At 46.5% G+C, this 13,822-nt stretch overlaps 1 long non-coding RNA gene across 8 annotated transcripts in view; it reads right to left on the bottom strand.

Annotated features, from left to right (window-relative positions):
• The window catches only part of LOC143940564 (uncharacterized), an 84,751-nt gene extending 71,247 nt beyond the window's left edge, over positions 1–13,504 (bottom strand). The window contains exons 1-4 of one of the 8 annotated variants that reach the window (XR_013263894.1): positions 13,239–13,504; positions 10,526–10,616; positions 2,005–2,079; positions 1,085–1,217 (exon numbers count right to left, since the gene is read on the bottom strand). This is a non-coding gene — a long non-coding RNA (uncharacterized LOC143940564). Of the gene's footprint in view, positions 1–1,084; positions 1,218–2,004; positions 2,080–10,453; positions 10,617–13,238 lie in introns of all 8 variants that reach the window. The other 7 variants (XR_013263892.1, XR_013263888.1, XR_013263890.1 and 4 more) reach the window with 7 other exon arrangements.
• Positions 13,505–13,822: the final 318 nt, after the last annotated feature.

Raw genomic sequence — 13,822 nt, 5'->3', positions numbered from 1 at the left:
TAGAGTATTATATATAGAGGAGATTCTAGAGTATATTATTACATATAGATGACATTATTGTATGTACTATTATATCTCTAGTATAATAGTAGAGGAATAGAGAAGTCATGCAGTGTGTAGATGGTCTGTCTGGGATCGCACAGCCTCCAATCACAGGGCGGCTCTCACCATTACTGTCCCGGGACTCCCCATGTCCACAGGAAGAAGCGGATCCGCTCCGGTCTCGGTGATTCTTCTCCAGGGAGGCGATGAAGTCCGGCTACGCACGCCAACTCCGATGCAAAGGACCAAGCAGAGGATCCGACTCCATCCCGGCACAGCGAAACTAATCCTTTCTTTCCCCGATTGCTGCCTATGTGCCTAATACAGAACACAGGGCGGCGCGCTGCACTCTGGGAGATGTAGTCCTCCGGGCTCAGATCCTCTTCTGTGTGGGGGGCGGCCGGCACAGCTGCGAACTACACTTCCCAGAAGGCAAGAGCTCGTATCAGGAAAACTTTATTGAAACCCATAAACTTTCAAGAAGTTTGTGAGTGGGTTGTTCAGCTGAAGGGGCGGGGGTCAGGGTAGAACTACTATTGGCCAGATGTCAGACAGCCGGGGAGGAGGGGGGCGGAGCCTGGAGGTACCCCGGGAGAACGAGAAGTACAGAAGACAACTGACTGCATGGAGTATGGGGGGTGCATGGAGTGTGGTGTACAAGAGGTCTTGCTGAGAGAGGGGGAGAGAGGGGGGAGGAGGGGGGGCTGAGAGGAGAGTGAGGGGGGGAGATTGGAGAGAGACCTCTTCAAATCAGTTTCACTGGCTGTGTGGGCAATGACAGCTAACCACCCTCGGGGCAAGTGCAGGGGGTGGAAGGAGGGCAGGTGGGGTGAGATTATAGGGAACTGGTTTACATTTTAAATTTCATTCTGAAAGCGCCAGCGGGTCTCAAGTGAGCACTCCAGACCAGACTACAAAATGTGGTCACAAATTCAAATTATAACAGAAAAACACTCACCTTTATCTATTATATAAAATGACAACCTTGTCAGAAAAAATGAAGAGGTAAATGAACACCCAGCACCCTCCCCACTGTACTTACCTCCATGGGTGATGGGCTGATAGCGCTCACTCAGCAAGTGTAGCGGTCTGGGGGGGTTCGATATCCTCGGTCTCCTTCACCTTCTTTTTGAAGTACTTCTGGGACAGATCAGAGAAGTGCCAATTTCTCAGGGCTGTACCATCCAAGAAGCAGACAGAATGACAATGACAGCTAATCATCCATGGAGGAGCAGAGTACAAAATATAGCCACAAACTCAAAATATAACAGTAAAATAAACATATATGCAAGTTGAGCGCTGCCACCTAATGGTACGTGATATATCTGTATTTATCAACAAAAACAAACAAATATAATGTAATAAAATAAAATGTAAACGTAAAAGAGGAAAGTGAACAGAGAGTTGCTGCTATCACCTATGTGTTCTCACATCAACAACAGAAATGTTATGAATATGTAACATGTGATGGCGCTGCTCAACCACCTCCGGACCGGCTCACGCTGATATACGTCGGCATTTTGAAGAGGGATATCGTTGTTATGGTAGCAGATAGCTGCCAAAAACCCGTATCTTCTTCAGTGAGCGGCCCGGTTTCCGATAATAGTGGTCTCTGTGGGCGGATTCGCCGCTCTCCGGTGGTCTCTGCCACTTACCAGAGCCGTCGGTACCGGTGGAGACGATCGAGTCCTCCTTTTGGCTTGGCATGGAAACGAGTGAGGGGAAGATGGCCCCCACCCATCTCCATACCATTGCTGGGCAGAAGCGACGTCAAAACGTCACTTCCGCCCATAGCTCTTAAAGCAATATTTTTATTTTTATATATTTTTTATTAATTTCATTTTTTTTTATTGCATTTTAGTGTAAATATGAGATCTGAGGTCTTTTTGACCCCAGATCTCATATATAAGAGGTCCTGTCATGCTTTTTTCCTATTACAAGAGATGTTTACATTCAACTTACATTTTCATTCGCTTCTGCGCACGCAAGGCAGGTCACTTTATATTTTGAGTTTGTAGCTACGTTTTGTAGTCTGGTCTGGAGAAAATAAGAAAAAAAATGAAATGGCAAAACACATTATTTTTTTTAAACCAGAGTTTGATGTCATTTATTTAACATCTTACAAAGAAGGAGAGGTATTGGCCGACTATAAGGGGAGGAGGAGGTCAGATTTTTTTTTTTTTTTGTAACGCTAAACAATATCCTTATTTTATAGTAAAAATCAATACACATCCACTAGGAAATGGCCCTGTTATCTAGTTTACAGAAAAAAATGGAGATTTTTGGGTTAACAAACACATACATGAATTGGATGATTACATTCCTTGTAATAGGGAAAAAAGGTGATAACATTTTTTTTTTTTTAAGAACAGTTTAAAAATAAAAAAGGTAAAATAAATAAGAAAAAATAAATATATATATTTTTTGAAACGCACCCTGTCCCGCCGAGCTCATGTGCAGAAGCGAACGCATACGTGAGCAGTGCCCACATATGAAAACAGTGTTCAAACCACACGTGTGTTATCACTGCGATTGGTAGAGCGAGAGCAATAATTCTAGCTTAGACCTCTGTAACTCAAAATATGCAACCTGTAGAATATTTTAAACATCGCCTATAGAGATTTTTTTAGGGGTAAAAGTTTGTCGCCGTTCCACGAGCAGGTGCAATTTTGAAGCGTGACATGTTGGGTATCAATTTTCTCGGTCTAACATTATCTTTCGGAATATTAAAAAAAAAAAAAAAACATTTGGGCTTTACTCTCGTCTTATTTTTTAATTCATAAAAGTGTATTTTTTCCAAAAAAAAGTGCGCTTGTAAGACCGCTGCGCACATACTGTGTGACAGAAAATATTGCAATGTCCGCCATTTTATTCTCTAGGGTGTTAGAACCCCCAAACAATATATATTTTTTTCTAAGTGGTTATGCGATGCTGTACCCAAAAAAATTAAAGTTCTTTTTTTTACCACACATAGAGATTTTTTAGTGGTATTTGATCACCTCTGCGGTTTTTATTTTTACACTATAAACCTATAAAAGAGCGACAATTTTGAAAAAAAGACAATATTTTGATGGTCAGAGAGTGTGCTGAAATGGTACAAAAGATGGTCAGAGACTGCAGACATGATACAGGAGGTGATCAGAGACTGCATACATAATACAGGAGATGATCAGAAACTGCAGACATGATACCGGAGATGATCAGAGACTGCATACATAATACAGGAGATGATCAGAGACTGCAGACAGTACAGGAGATGGTCAGAGACTGCAGACAAGATACAGGAGATGATCAGAGACTGCCGACATAGTACAGGAGATGATCAGAGACTGCAGACATGATACAGGAGATGATCAGAGACTGCAGACATAGTACAGGAGATGATCAGAGACTGCAGACAGTACAGGAGATGATCAGAGACTGCAGACATAGTACAGGAGATGGTCAGAGACTGCCGACATAGTACAGGAGATGATCAGAGACTGCAGACGGACTACAGGAGATGGTCAGAGACTGCAGACATAGTACAAGAGATTTTGATTTTGTGTATTTAATTGAAGCTTGGACCCCTGCGTGGGATTCCTGGATGGACCTTTGTTTTGTTTTTCCCTTTAATAAACATGGGCTACCAGGCCCTTAACTATAAATGCCTGTCTGATGTGGAGTCACTGCACCAAAATGCATCTTTCCACTTGAGATAAACACCCCAATATCACAGTCTATAAATCATAATTAATATTCTGCCGTCTTCATAGCAATCATTGAATATTGACAGATGAATGCCTACATATATTTATTTTCACCTTCTTTTTCAAATATTTATTGCACTGTAATCATCACCTAAAGTGGCATGGATTGTATTATGAGTTCTCACGTTTTTATATATTTATTTGCTCAATGTCGCATTATTTGAATTACCATTATTTACATCCTTGCACACCAATGTTAAGTTATCTTTCTTGCATAAATTAATTTGACAATCACTACAGCAGTGCAGCCCCACCAATCACATTTAGATACGGATAAGCTATAAGGTGCCTGCAGCAGCGAGTCACTTGTCATCAGTATATCCAATTCAAAAATTCAAAGTGGTAGTATACACTACAGTTATGTCCCCCAATCCTGCCTCCCAACTCACATCCCACTCCAATCCCTCCTTCCAGCCCAAATCACTTCTAGCAGAACCCCTCCCCCCCATCCCTCAGAGTTAAAAGCCAAAAATGACCTATGGATTTTGATAGATATAGCCGATAAATGGAAATATTTTAGCATTGAAATCAATGGGCAGCAGCGCTTTGAACCCTTTATTTGGCTGCTAGCAGGGGTTAAAAGAGCACCGCTAGTGCCCAAAAAGTGCAGCAAGGACGACGGCAATGCGTTTTTCAAAAAAAGTTAGAAATGGATTTACATTTAGTGAAATAAGCATTTGACCCCTTTGCAAAACATGACTTTGCAACCACAGAGGTCAGACGTTTCTTGAAGTTGGCCATCAGGTTTGCACACATCTCAGGAGGCATTTTGTCCCACTCCTCTCTGCAGATCCTCTCCAAGTCAATAAGGTTTCAAGGCTGCCATTTTGTAACTTGTACCTTCATCTCCCTCCATATATTTTCTATGGGATTAAGGTCTGGAGAATGGCTAGGCTACTCCAGGACCTTAATGTGCTTCTTGAGCCACTCCTTTGTTTCCTTGGCCATGTGTTGTGGTCATCATTATGCTGGAAGACCCATCCACGCCCCTTTTTCAATGCCCTGGCTGAGGTTCTCACCCAAGATTTGACAGTACATGGCCCCTTCAGTCATCCCTTTGATTCGGTGAAGTTGTCTTGTCCCCTTAGCAGAAAAACACCCCCAAAGCATAATGTTTCCACCTCCATGATGGTGAGGATGGTGTTCTTGGGATCATAGACAGCATTCCTCCTCCTCCTCCAAACACGGCGAGTTGAGTTGATGCCAAAAAACTTGATTTTGGTCTCATGTGACCACAACACTTTCACCCATTTCTCCTCTGAATTATTCAGATGTTCATTAGAAAACTTCAGACGGACCTGTACATGTGCTTTCTTGAGCAGGGGGACCTTGCAGGCACTGCAGGATTTCAGTCCTTCACAGTGTAGTGTGTTACCAATTGTTTTCTTGGTGACTATGGTCCCAGCTGCCTTGAAATCATTGACAAGATTCTCCCGTGTAGTTCTGGGCTGATTCCTCACCGTTCTCATGATCATTGAAACTCCATGAAGTGAGATCTCGCATGGAGCCCCAGACCGAGGGAGATTTACAGTTATTTTGTTTTTCTTCATTTGCAAATAATCGCACCAACTGTTGTCACCTCCTCACCAAGCTGCTTGGCGATGGTCTTGTAGCCCATTCCAACCTTGTGTAGGTCTACAATCTTGTCCCTGACATCCTTGGACAGCTCTTTGGTCTTGGCCATGGTGGAGAGATTGGTATCTGATTGCTTCTGTGGACAGGTGTCTTTTATACAGGTAACAAGCTGAGATTTTGAGCACTTCCTTTAGGAGAGTGCTCCTAATCTCAGCTTGTTACCTTATAGAATAATCCTGGGAGCCAGAAATCTTGCTGATCGATAGGGGATCAAATACTTATTTCACTCATTAAAATGCAAATCAATATATAAAAACTTTTTTGAAATGTGTTTGTTTGTTTTTTTGGATATTTTTGTTATTTTGTCTCTCACTGTTAAAATAAACCTGCCATTAAAATTATAGACCGACCATTTCTTTGTTAGTGGGCAAACGCACAAAATCAGCAGGGGATCAAATACATTTTTCCCCCTCACTGTAGAGTACATATACTGTATATTTTTCTTGGTTTTCACATGGGATTAGCGCTTTTCTCCATTTTTTTTATTATGGGCCTAACATTAAAATTGACTGTATCCATTTCCCTACCGTAAAAGGAAAATAACGAATGAACTATGCCATAAAGTCTGGAGGAGTACCAGACTCAGCAAGCCTACTATGGGGAAAATGTTGAATATGATATAGCTAAGGTAAAAAGAAAAAATATCGAACAGAATTTGCTGTGTGCAGTGTGTGCCCGGGCTGGACATCCTGGTCTGTGGGCTCTCCAGCATTTCTATGAACTGCCCCCAGCTCAGCACCCCTTCTCCCTACTCAGCCTCTCCTCCAGCCAGAGGAGCAGGGTGCTGTGGTGCCGGGAAACCACCGACTCCAGATCCCCCTTGTTCCTGATCCAGGCTGATGTCTTCCTGAGCAGAGCCACCACCTCCCGCAATACCCTGGGGAGGGGGGGGGGGTGGCAGCAGCAGTGGGGGTGACAGGCCACCAGGGATCCCCAGCTAGACTTCACTCTGCTGGCCACTCGCCCCTCCCGCCATGTCAGCAGCTGCTGCCCCACTCTTTTCCTGCTCCATCATCGCTGCGCCGTTAATCATGTTCACTAATGTTAGTGATGCCAAGCAGCACTCTGTTCAGAGTGCATGTGATGCCTGACCCGCCTTCACCTTCCTGGCCAAGACCCCGCTGCCTGCCCTGTAGCAAAGGCACCTGTCACTGACAAAAATCACAGGTGCCAGGGTGCAATTTCTAGTTGCCGTGGTGACCTGGCACCTGGTATTTGTCAAACCACAATTTAAAAGCTTAAAGCGGGAGTCCGCCGTTTTTTTTTTTTTTTTTAAAAGCCAGCAGCTACAAATACTGCAGCTGCTGACTTTTAAAATAATGACACTTACTCGCCCAGCGCGCCCGCGGTGTCGTCACCGAAGCCGATCTCTCGATCGTCTCTCGGGTGCTACCGCCGCCATCTTGGGTATGGGAATCAGGAAGTGGAGCCTTTCGGCTTTATTTACCGGTTCCCTACTGTGCATGCGCGAGTCGCGCTGCGCGATAAGGATTTTCCCGCTGTCTCTGGGATCCATGCGTTTCTCAGCCGGCAGCGGGGGACCTTCGGAAAGGATCGTAGATTCTGCTGAAAGGGGCGTAGCTTCTGCAGAATCTACGCCGGAAGTGGGTGCAGATACCTGTACTGTACAAGTACCCGCACCCCCCTGAAAGGTGCCAATTGTGGCGCCGGAGGGGGGGGAGGGTTCCAATGAGTGGAAGGTCCACTTTAGGGTGGACCTCCACTTTAAAAAAAAACTTGCCGAAAGCTCTACAAATCCTTCATCAAAGCTCGCTGTTCACACTGCTCTTATACAAGTTAATCACTTCCGGACTGCCCGCCGCCGTTATACGTCAGTACTTTGACATTGAATACCGTTGTTATGGGAGCTAATATCTGCCATAACCCCAGGATTTTTAGAAATGGCAGGTGGTCCACTTTCAGATAAAAGTGGTCACCACCAGATCACTTTTATCAGCGGAGGGAGAAGTACCCATCCCCCCTCCCACCGCTTTTTCGGTTATCTCCGCCGATTACAGGAGCCATCGGTAGCGGCAGAGACAATCCGATTCTTTCCCCTCTGAGGCTGGAAGTCGAGTGAGGGAATGATGGCCGCCACTCCACTCCATACCTTTGGATGATGCAAGAGACATCAAATGTATTTTCTGCCCAATGGTCTTAAAGGGGAGGAATTTTTTTAAGTGACCCATCCCGCCACACTGGGGTGCAAAGGCAAACACATATGCAAGTCACACCCACATATGTAAACGGTGTTCAAACCACACATGTGAGGTATCGCCACAACAGTTAGAGCGAGAGCAATGTCTCGAAAAAGACCTCCTTTAACTCAAAACTGGTAACCTGTAGTAATTTCTAAATTTCGCCTATGGAGATTTTTAAGTATCAAAGTGCGCTATAGGGTATAGGAGAGTGTATGTGGCATGCATGGGGTGCACTATGGGGTATTGGTGAGTGTATTGGGGATGCATAGAGTGTGCTTTGGGGTGTAGGAGTGTGTATTGGGGAAGCATGGAGTGCGCTATGGAGAGTATATGGGGACACATGCAGTGTGCTATGGGGTACCAGCTATGAGTAAGCACTAGCCTTAGTGCAAAACGCGTCAGCTGTTAGCATCTTTTGCTGTGATGTAATTTGCTGTGTCCTAAATATTATTTGAACAAAGCATCATTTTAGCATTGGAGTGCGGCCGTCCAGAGTCCTGTCATTATCCACGTTATCTGCATGCTGTGGCTCGCACCCGGATCCCTTCACCTGGAGCAATTATCTCTGAGTTCCCAGGACCTGCGTTTGAGCAGTGGTGTATATCTCTCTTGTGATTCTCTGGACTAAAAGAAATCTCTATTTGTGTGATGAAAATGATTTAAAAATTCATTTGGGTACAGTGTTACATGACTGCGCAATTGTCGTTCACAGTGCGACAGCGCTGAAAGCTGAAAATTGGCCTGAGAAGGAAGGGGGTGAAAGTGCCCGGTATTGAAGTGGTTACTGTATGACCTGATTTAGTGCTTAGAATTTATTTTTATAAAAAAAGTTAGTGTATGGATGTTAAATATGTTAGTATTTTGTTCTGGAAACTCCTCGCAGTTTAGTCATTGGTGTATGTGTTGAAATGCTTGAAGTCATTTTATAATTATGTTATATAAAAACATTTTGTATCTATGTAAGCTCTTTTAATGAAGTATTTTGACACAAATAGGTTTAGTTTTTTTTCTTGGCTTTCATGGAAATTGATGTGACAATCCTACAAGCCCCAGGAGTCCTGAGGGTGAGCTCTTTGGAGTGGGAGGAAGTGCTGTGTACAGGTGTGTGAATGGTGACAGAAGAGTGGAGAACTCCCCTGTCATTGCTGATTTCTCCAGCGTCCCTGTATGGAAAGGTCAGTGATTGTGCCTGCATAACAGTGATACATTTACTTACTGCAATGCTGTGGGCTAGTAAGCATTGGCAATGAGCCAGTTCTCATCCAGGGGTGCAATGTGATAGTCCAGGTAAAACCCCCATTCCCCCCTGTCAATGGAAGCTGTAAAGGAAAGATGCAGACTAATGCAAGCTGAGTGACTCAGTTGAGGCCACCCATGGGTGAGCCACTCAGCTTGCACCACCTGTGACCCACCCTTTACAGGCAGCATGTTTGAAGATAGTCTCTGCTAAATTGAAGAGGAGCCATAGAGGAACTTTAAAGGTAAGCAGAAGATCAATGGATTCTGTTGCTTGGACCTGCTTGCTGTAGCTCAAGGTGACCCCTGCCGTTGCCCAATTTGGGACAACTCCACGCCATGTGATAAAGAGTGCCTATCTCAGTCTGATATCTGCTGCAGATAGGGGAGACAGTAGGGTTGCAATCTCTGGCGGTAGAGTTAATCTTTGGTAGAAACTTCAACTGAATAATTTGGTCTTTAGCAGAGATGATCAGTTTGGTTTATTGTGAGTACAAGAGGCTTCATTGTCATAATCAAATAGTGAAATGCCCCCGCCCAACCCTCAGGAAACTTCACAAGGCACTCAGGAGGTCACTGTGGACCATCTGGCAATCTGAGGCCCCATCTCCATCCTAAATTCTGGGCAGCCTGTGACTCCTGCTCCTCCTCCTCACCATCCATAAACATGCCGACTGTAAGCCATCGATAAGATAGAACGAGTCTAGAGACGGGTAGAAACTAACATTTTACTGAACGGGTAGTTGATGTTTGGAATAAACTACCAGCAGAGGTAGTGAGGCAGTCAACAGTAAATGGCTTCAAACATGTTTGGGACAAACCTAGATCTATACTCAGGTAACATAACAAAACGAAAAATATGGACAGTTTCAAAAAATTTTTTAGTGTTACAAAAGACAGTAATACAATTTAGTAAACATTTTTACATTACTGGGGCCTATCAAGAATGGTGAAGGCCTGCCTTCACTTTTTTTACGTAGCTAGGAATGAGCACCTCCTAATCTGTGATGTTCACCCCCCCTTACCTTTCTTAGACCCCTTTCACACCACACCGCCCATTGCATCGGCGGTAAAACGCCGGTATTTTTAGCGGCGTTTTACCGCCGGATTTGCGGCGCATTTTGGCCGCTGGTGGGGCGCTTTTACCCCCACTAGCGGCCGCGAAAGGGTTAAAACCGCCGGTAATACGCCGCAATAGCTGCGTTTTTCCGGCGGTATTACAGCGCTGCCCCATTGATTTCAATGGGGAGCAGCGGTGGAGGAGCGGTAAACACACCGCTCCTTCACCGCTCCAAAGAAGCTGCTGGCAGGACTTTTTTCTGACGTCCTGCCAGCGCACCACTGTAGTGTGAAAGCCCTTGGGGCTTTCACACTACAGACAATGGTGCAGCTTCTTTAGGGCGGATTGCAGGCGCTATTTCTAACGCTACAGCGCCTGCAAAACGCCCTGGTGTGAAAGGGGTGTTAAGGATCACCCTCCAAACTGTGACTCCATCTTACATCCGCACCTGTACCCAATAACCTGCAATGTACGATTCCCCGCCCATTCCTATCATAAGGGGCACCTCACAACCCTATAAAGCGACCCACCATTTCCCGATACCAGACAGCTGACAATCTATGTACTTGTGTAAGATGTAGTAGATCTTCTGTTTTTAATACCAAATAGTGCAGGTGATCCGTTCAGATAATCATGCCAATTAGCTTCAGAGGTGGTCTCATATGGCACAGCAATCCCACTTCCATGAGGGTCCTGGAAGAAACCCAAAAACATAAGAAAAGCAGTTAGTGCCACACCAATGTTTGTAGAGTCCAGAAAGAATTAGAGCATTATAGAGAATTACACCAAGCATACAGGACAAGAGAAGTGGTACTGTGCTGATTCCTTACATGCCGAATAAGAACAGATACTGAGAATTATACCCAGCACAGGGGACAAGAGAAGTGGCACTGTGCAGTGTACATACAGACAGAAAAAGAATGATGTGCTCAGGAGGCGACACTTATGGGCACTGAGGTGGCACCGATATGCAGCATTGATAATCAGTGTCCCGATTATCTGTACAGGTCTCTTCTGCGAGGAAATGCCCGATTGGCTCTCCTCTCCTCACACACTGTCAATGTGAGGTGAGGGGAACCGATGAATGGAACTTCCATATTTACATGTGATTGGTTGTGATTAGACACAGCTGATCACATGTTTAAAGAGCCAAGTCATTGGCTCGTTACAGTGATCGGGGTCTCGCCTCCAAGCCCAGACTTCTCCTCCATCTGGCACAACTTTCTTTTGGGACTTGTAGTACCACCAAGTTGCTCAGTTTAACGTCTCCAGATGGGGACTACATCACCCACAAATCCTTATAGTTTCCAGCAGCCCTACGTGGCTCCCTGGGTGGGCTTTCCCTTCCCAGGATATTCTGCAGCCAATCCTTGCCCTCCTGCTGTCTGAGTGTTAGGTGGGACCGTCATCCAGAACCCGCAGAGTCCTTTTTCTCCTCTTCTCTAGCCCAGCAGCTCTGGCAGGGAGAAGTAGAGAGTCTGCAGGGTAAGCTGTGTGATGACCCATCATGCAGAGGAACAAAGCAGCACCACTGCTCAGGCTGCAAAAGCACTTATGTATTCAAACAACACTACATGGATTTAACCACTTCAAGACCAGGCTTTTTCTGACACTTGGTAAAGTCTGAATTTTTTTTTTTGTCTGAATTACTTGGAACCCCCAAAAACATTATAAAGTTTAGCAGAGACCATAGAGAAAAAAATGGTGGTTGTTTAAATATTTTATGTCACACTATTTGCGCAGTGGTCTTTCAAATGCAATTGTTTGAAAATAAATACACTTCAATGAATTTAAAAAAAAAAAACCTAAAGCAGTAAAGTTAGCCCAACTTTTTGCATTATATGAAAAAAAGATGATGTTACACCGAGTAAATAGATACCCAACATGTCATGCTTTGAAATTGCGCACACTCATGGAATGGCGACAAACTACAGTACTTAAAAATCTCCATAGGTGACGCTTTAAAAATATTTTTGTGGTTACCCGTTTAGTCACAGAGAAGGTATTGTGCTAGAATTATTGCTCTTGCTCGAACGATCGCGGCAATACCTCACGTTTGTGGTTTGAACACGGTTTACATTGGCGGGTGCGGGCGCGGAGGGATGGGGTATTTAAAAAAAAAAAAATGTTTTTCTTATTTTTTTAATCACTTTAATTGCTGTCACAAGAAATGTAAACATCCCTGTGACAGCAATTGTCACGTCTCAGGTATTTTTTTGGGGGGACCTGACTAAATAATTGATAAAAACACTGGGGTCAATAGTCCAGGATTACCGCTTATCGCAAATCAAAAACCGCCCCATCCAATAGGGTGGGGTCCCTCAACAACAGAAACAAGATACTCAAAAATGTCAATGAGGGTCAAGGGGAGGGTGGGGTAGAGAGGGGGTGTCTGGGGGGGGTGGTGAGGAAGAGAGGGGGTGTCTGGGGGGGGTGGTGAGGAAGAGAGGGGGTGTCTGGGGGGGGGTGGTGAGGAAGAGAGGGGGTGTCTGGGGGGGGGTGGTGAGGAAGAGAGGGGGTGTCTGGGGGGGTGGTGGTGAGGAAGAGAGGGGGTGTCTGGGGGGGGGGGTGGTGAGGAAGAGAGGGGGTGTCTGGGGGGGGGGGTGGTGAGGAAGAGAGGGGGTGTCTGGGGGGGAGGTGAGGAAGAGGTGAGGAAGAGAGGGGGTGTCTGGGAGGGGGGTGAGGAAGAGAGGGGGTGTGGGGGGGAGGTGAGGAAGAGAGGGGGTGTCTGGGGGGGGGGAGGTGAGGAAGAGAGGGCGTGTCTGGGAGGGGGGTGAGGAAGAGAGGGGGTGTCTGGGGGGAGGGAGGTGAGGAAGAGAGGGGGTGTCTGGGGGGAGGGAGGTGAGGAAGAGAGGGGGTGTCTGGGAGGGAGGGAGGTGAGGAAGAGAGGGGGTGTCTGGGAGGGAGGTGAGGGGGTGTCTGGGAGGGGGGTGAGGAAGAGAGGGGGTGTCTGGGAGGGGGGTGAGGAAGAGAGGGAGTGTCTGGGGGGGGAGGGAGGTGAGGAAGAGAGGGGGTGTCTGGGGGGGAGGGAGGTGAGGAAGAGAGGGGGTGTCTGGGAGGGGGGTGAGGAAGAGAGGGGGTGTGGGGGGAGGTGAGGAAGAGAGGGGGTGTCTGGGGGGGTGAGGAATAGTGGGGGTGTCTGGGAGGGGGGTGAGGAAGAGAGGGGGTGTCTGGGAGGGGGGTGAGGAAGAGAGGGGGTGTCTGGAAGAGGGGTGAGGAAGAGAGGTGGTGTCTGGGGGGTGTCCAAAGAATAGAGGAGAGTTGCTGGAGGAGTAGAAAGGGTAGGTGTGAGGTAAGTTGTCTTCCCCCACTCACCTCTTTTGTATTTTGCAGTCACCGTGTGAATGTGAAACGTCCTCTTCCTCCTCCAGTCATGTGACAAGGGGATAGAGGCTGGAGGGAGGAGTAACCCGACTCCTCTCCTGTCTGTACATCGGGGCTGTGAGTGTGAGACAGCCAGCTTGTGCTCTGTGCGGGAGGAGAGGTGGGGGGGACGCGCGCTTCCTGATTGGCGGAGGGGGCGGCGGATGACGTCATCGCGAGTATAAAACAGCTTAGCGGCGCCATTTTGACCATTGGATTGTCGGCTGCGTCACGGAGAGGGGCGTATCTTCTCACCGCTCTTTTGACTGATCAGACACAGCGCCTTCCAGTGGAATAACCGCAAACTACACCCCCCAGCTTTTTTGGAGACATAGTAAGTGTCATTAGCTCTGATCTCACCTTAGCGGGGAGGCGGGTCCAGTGCGGGGATGGGGGAGGGGTCTGTCTCTCCCGAACTGCCCCGAAATCATGTGACCCCCGCTGGCTGTCAATGATCCGTCTCGGTGTTTTCTCTCCTCCTTTCTGGTCTGAGGGAAGAGAAATCCCGGGCAGTGGTCCCCGACACCCTCCGTGAC

Source organism: Lithobates pipiens, unplaced genomic scaffold, assembly GCF_037356315.1.
Source record: "Lithobates pipiens isolate NorthernLeopardFrog02 unplaced genomic scaffold, aLitPip1_a1.2 Scaffold_10, whole genome shotgun sequence".
Classification (NCBI taxonomy): Eukaryota; Metazoa; Chordata; class Amphibia; order Anura; family Ranidae; genus Lithobates; species Lithobates pipiens.
This window is presented reverse-complemented; position numbering and strand designations above follow the sequence as displayed.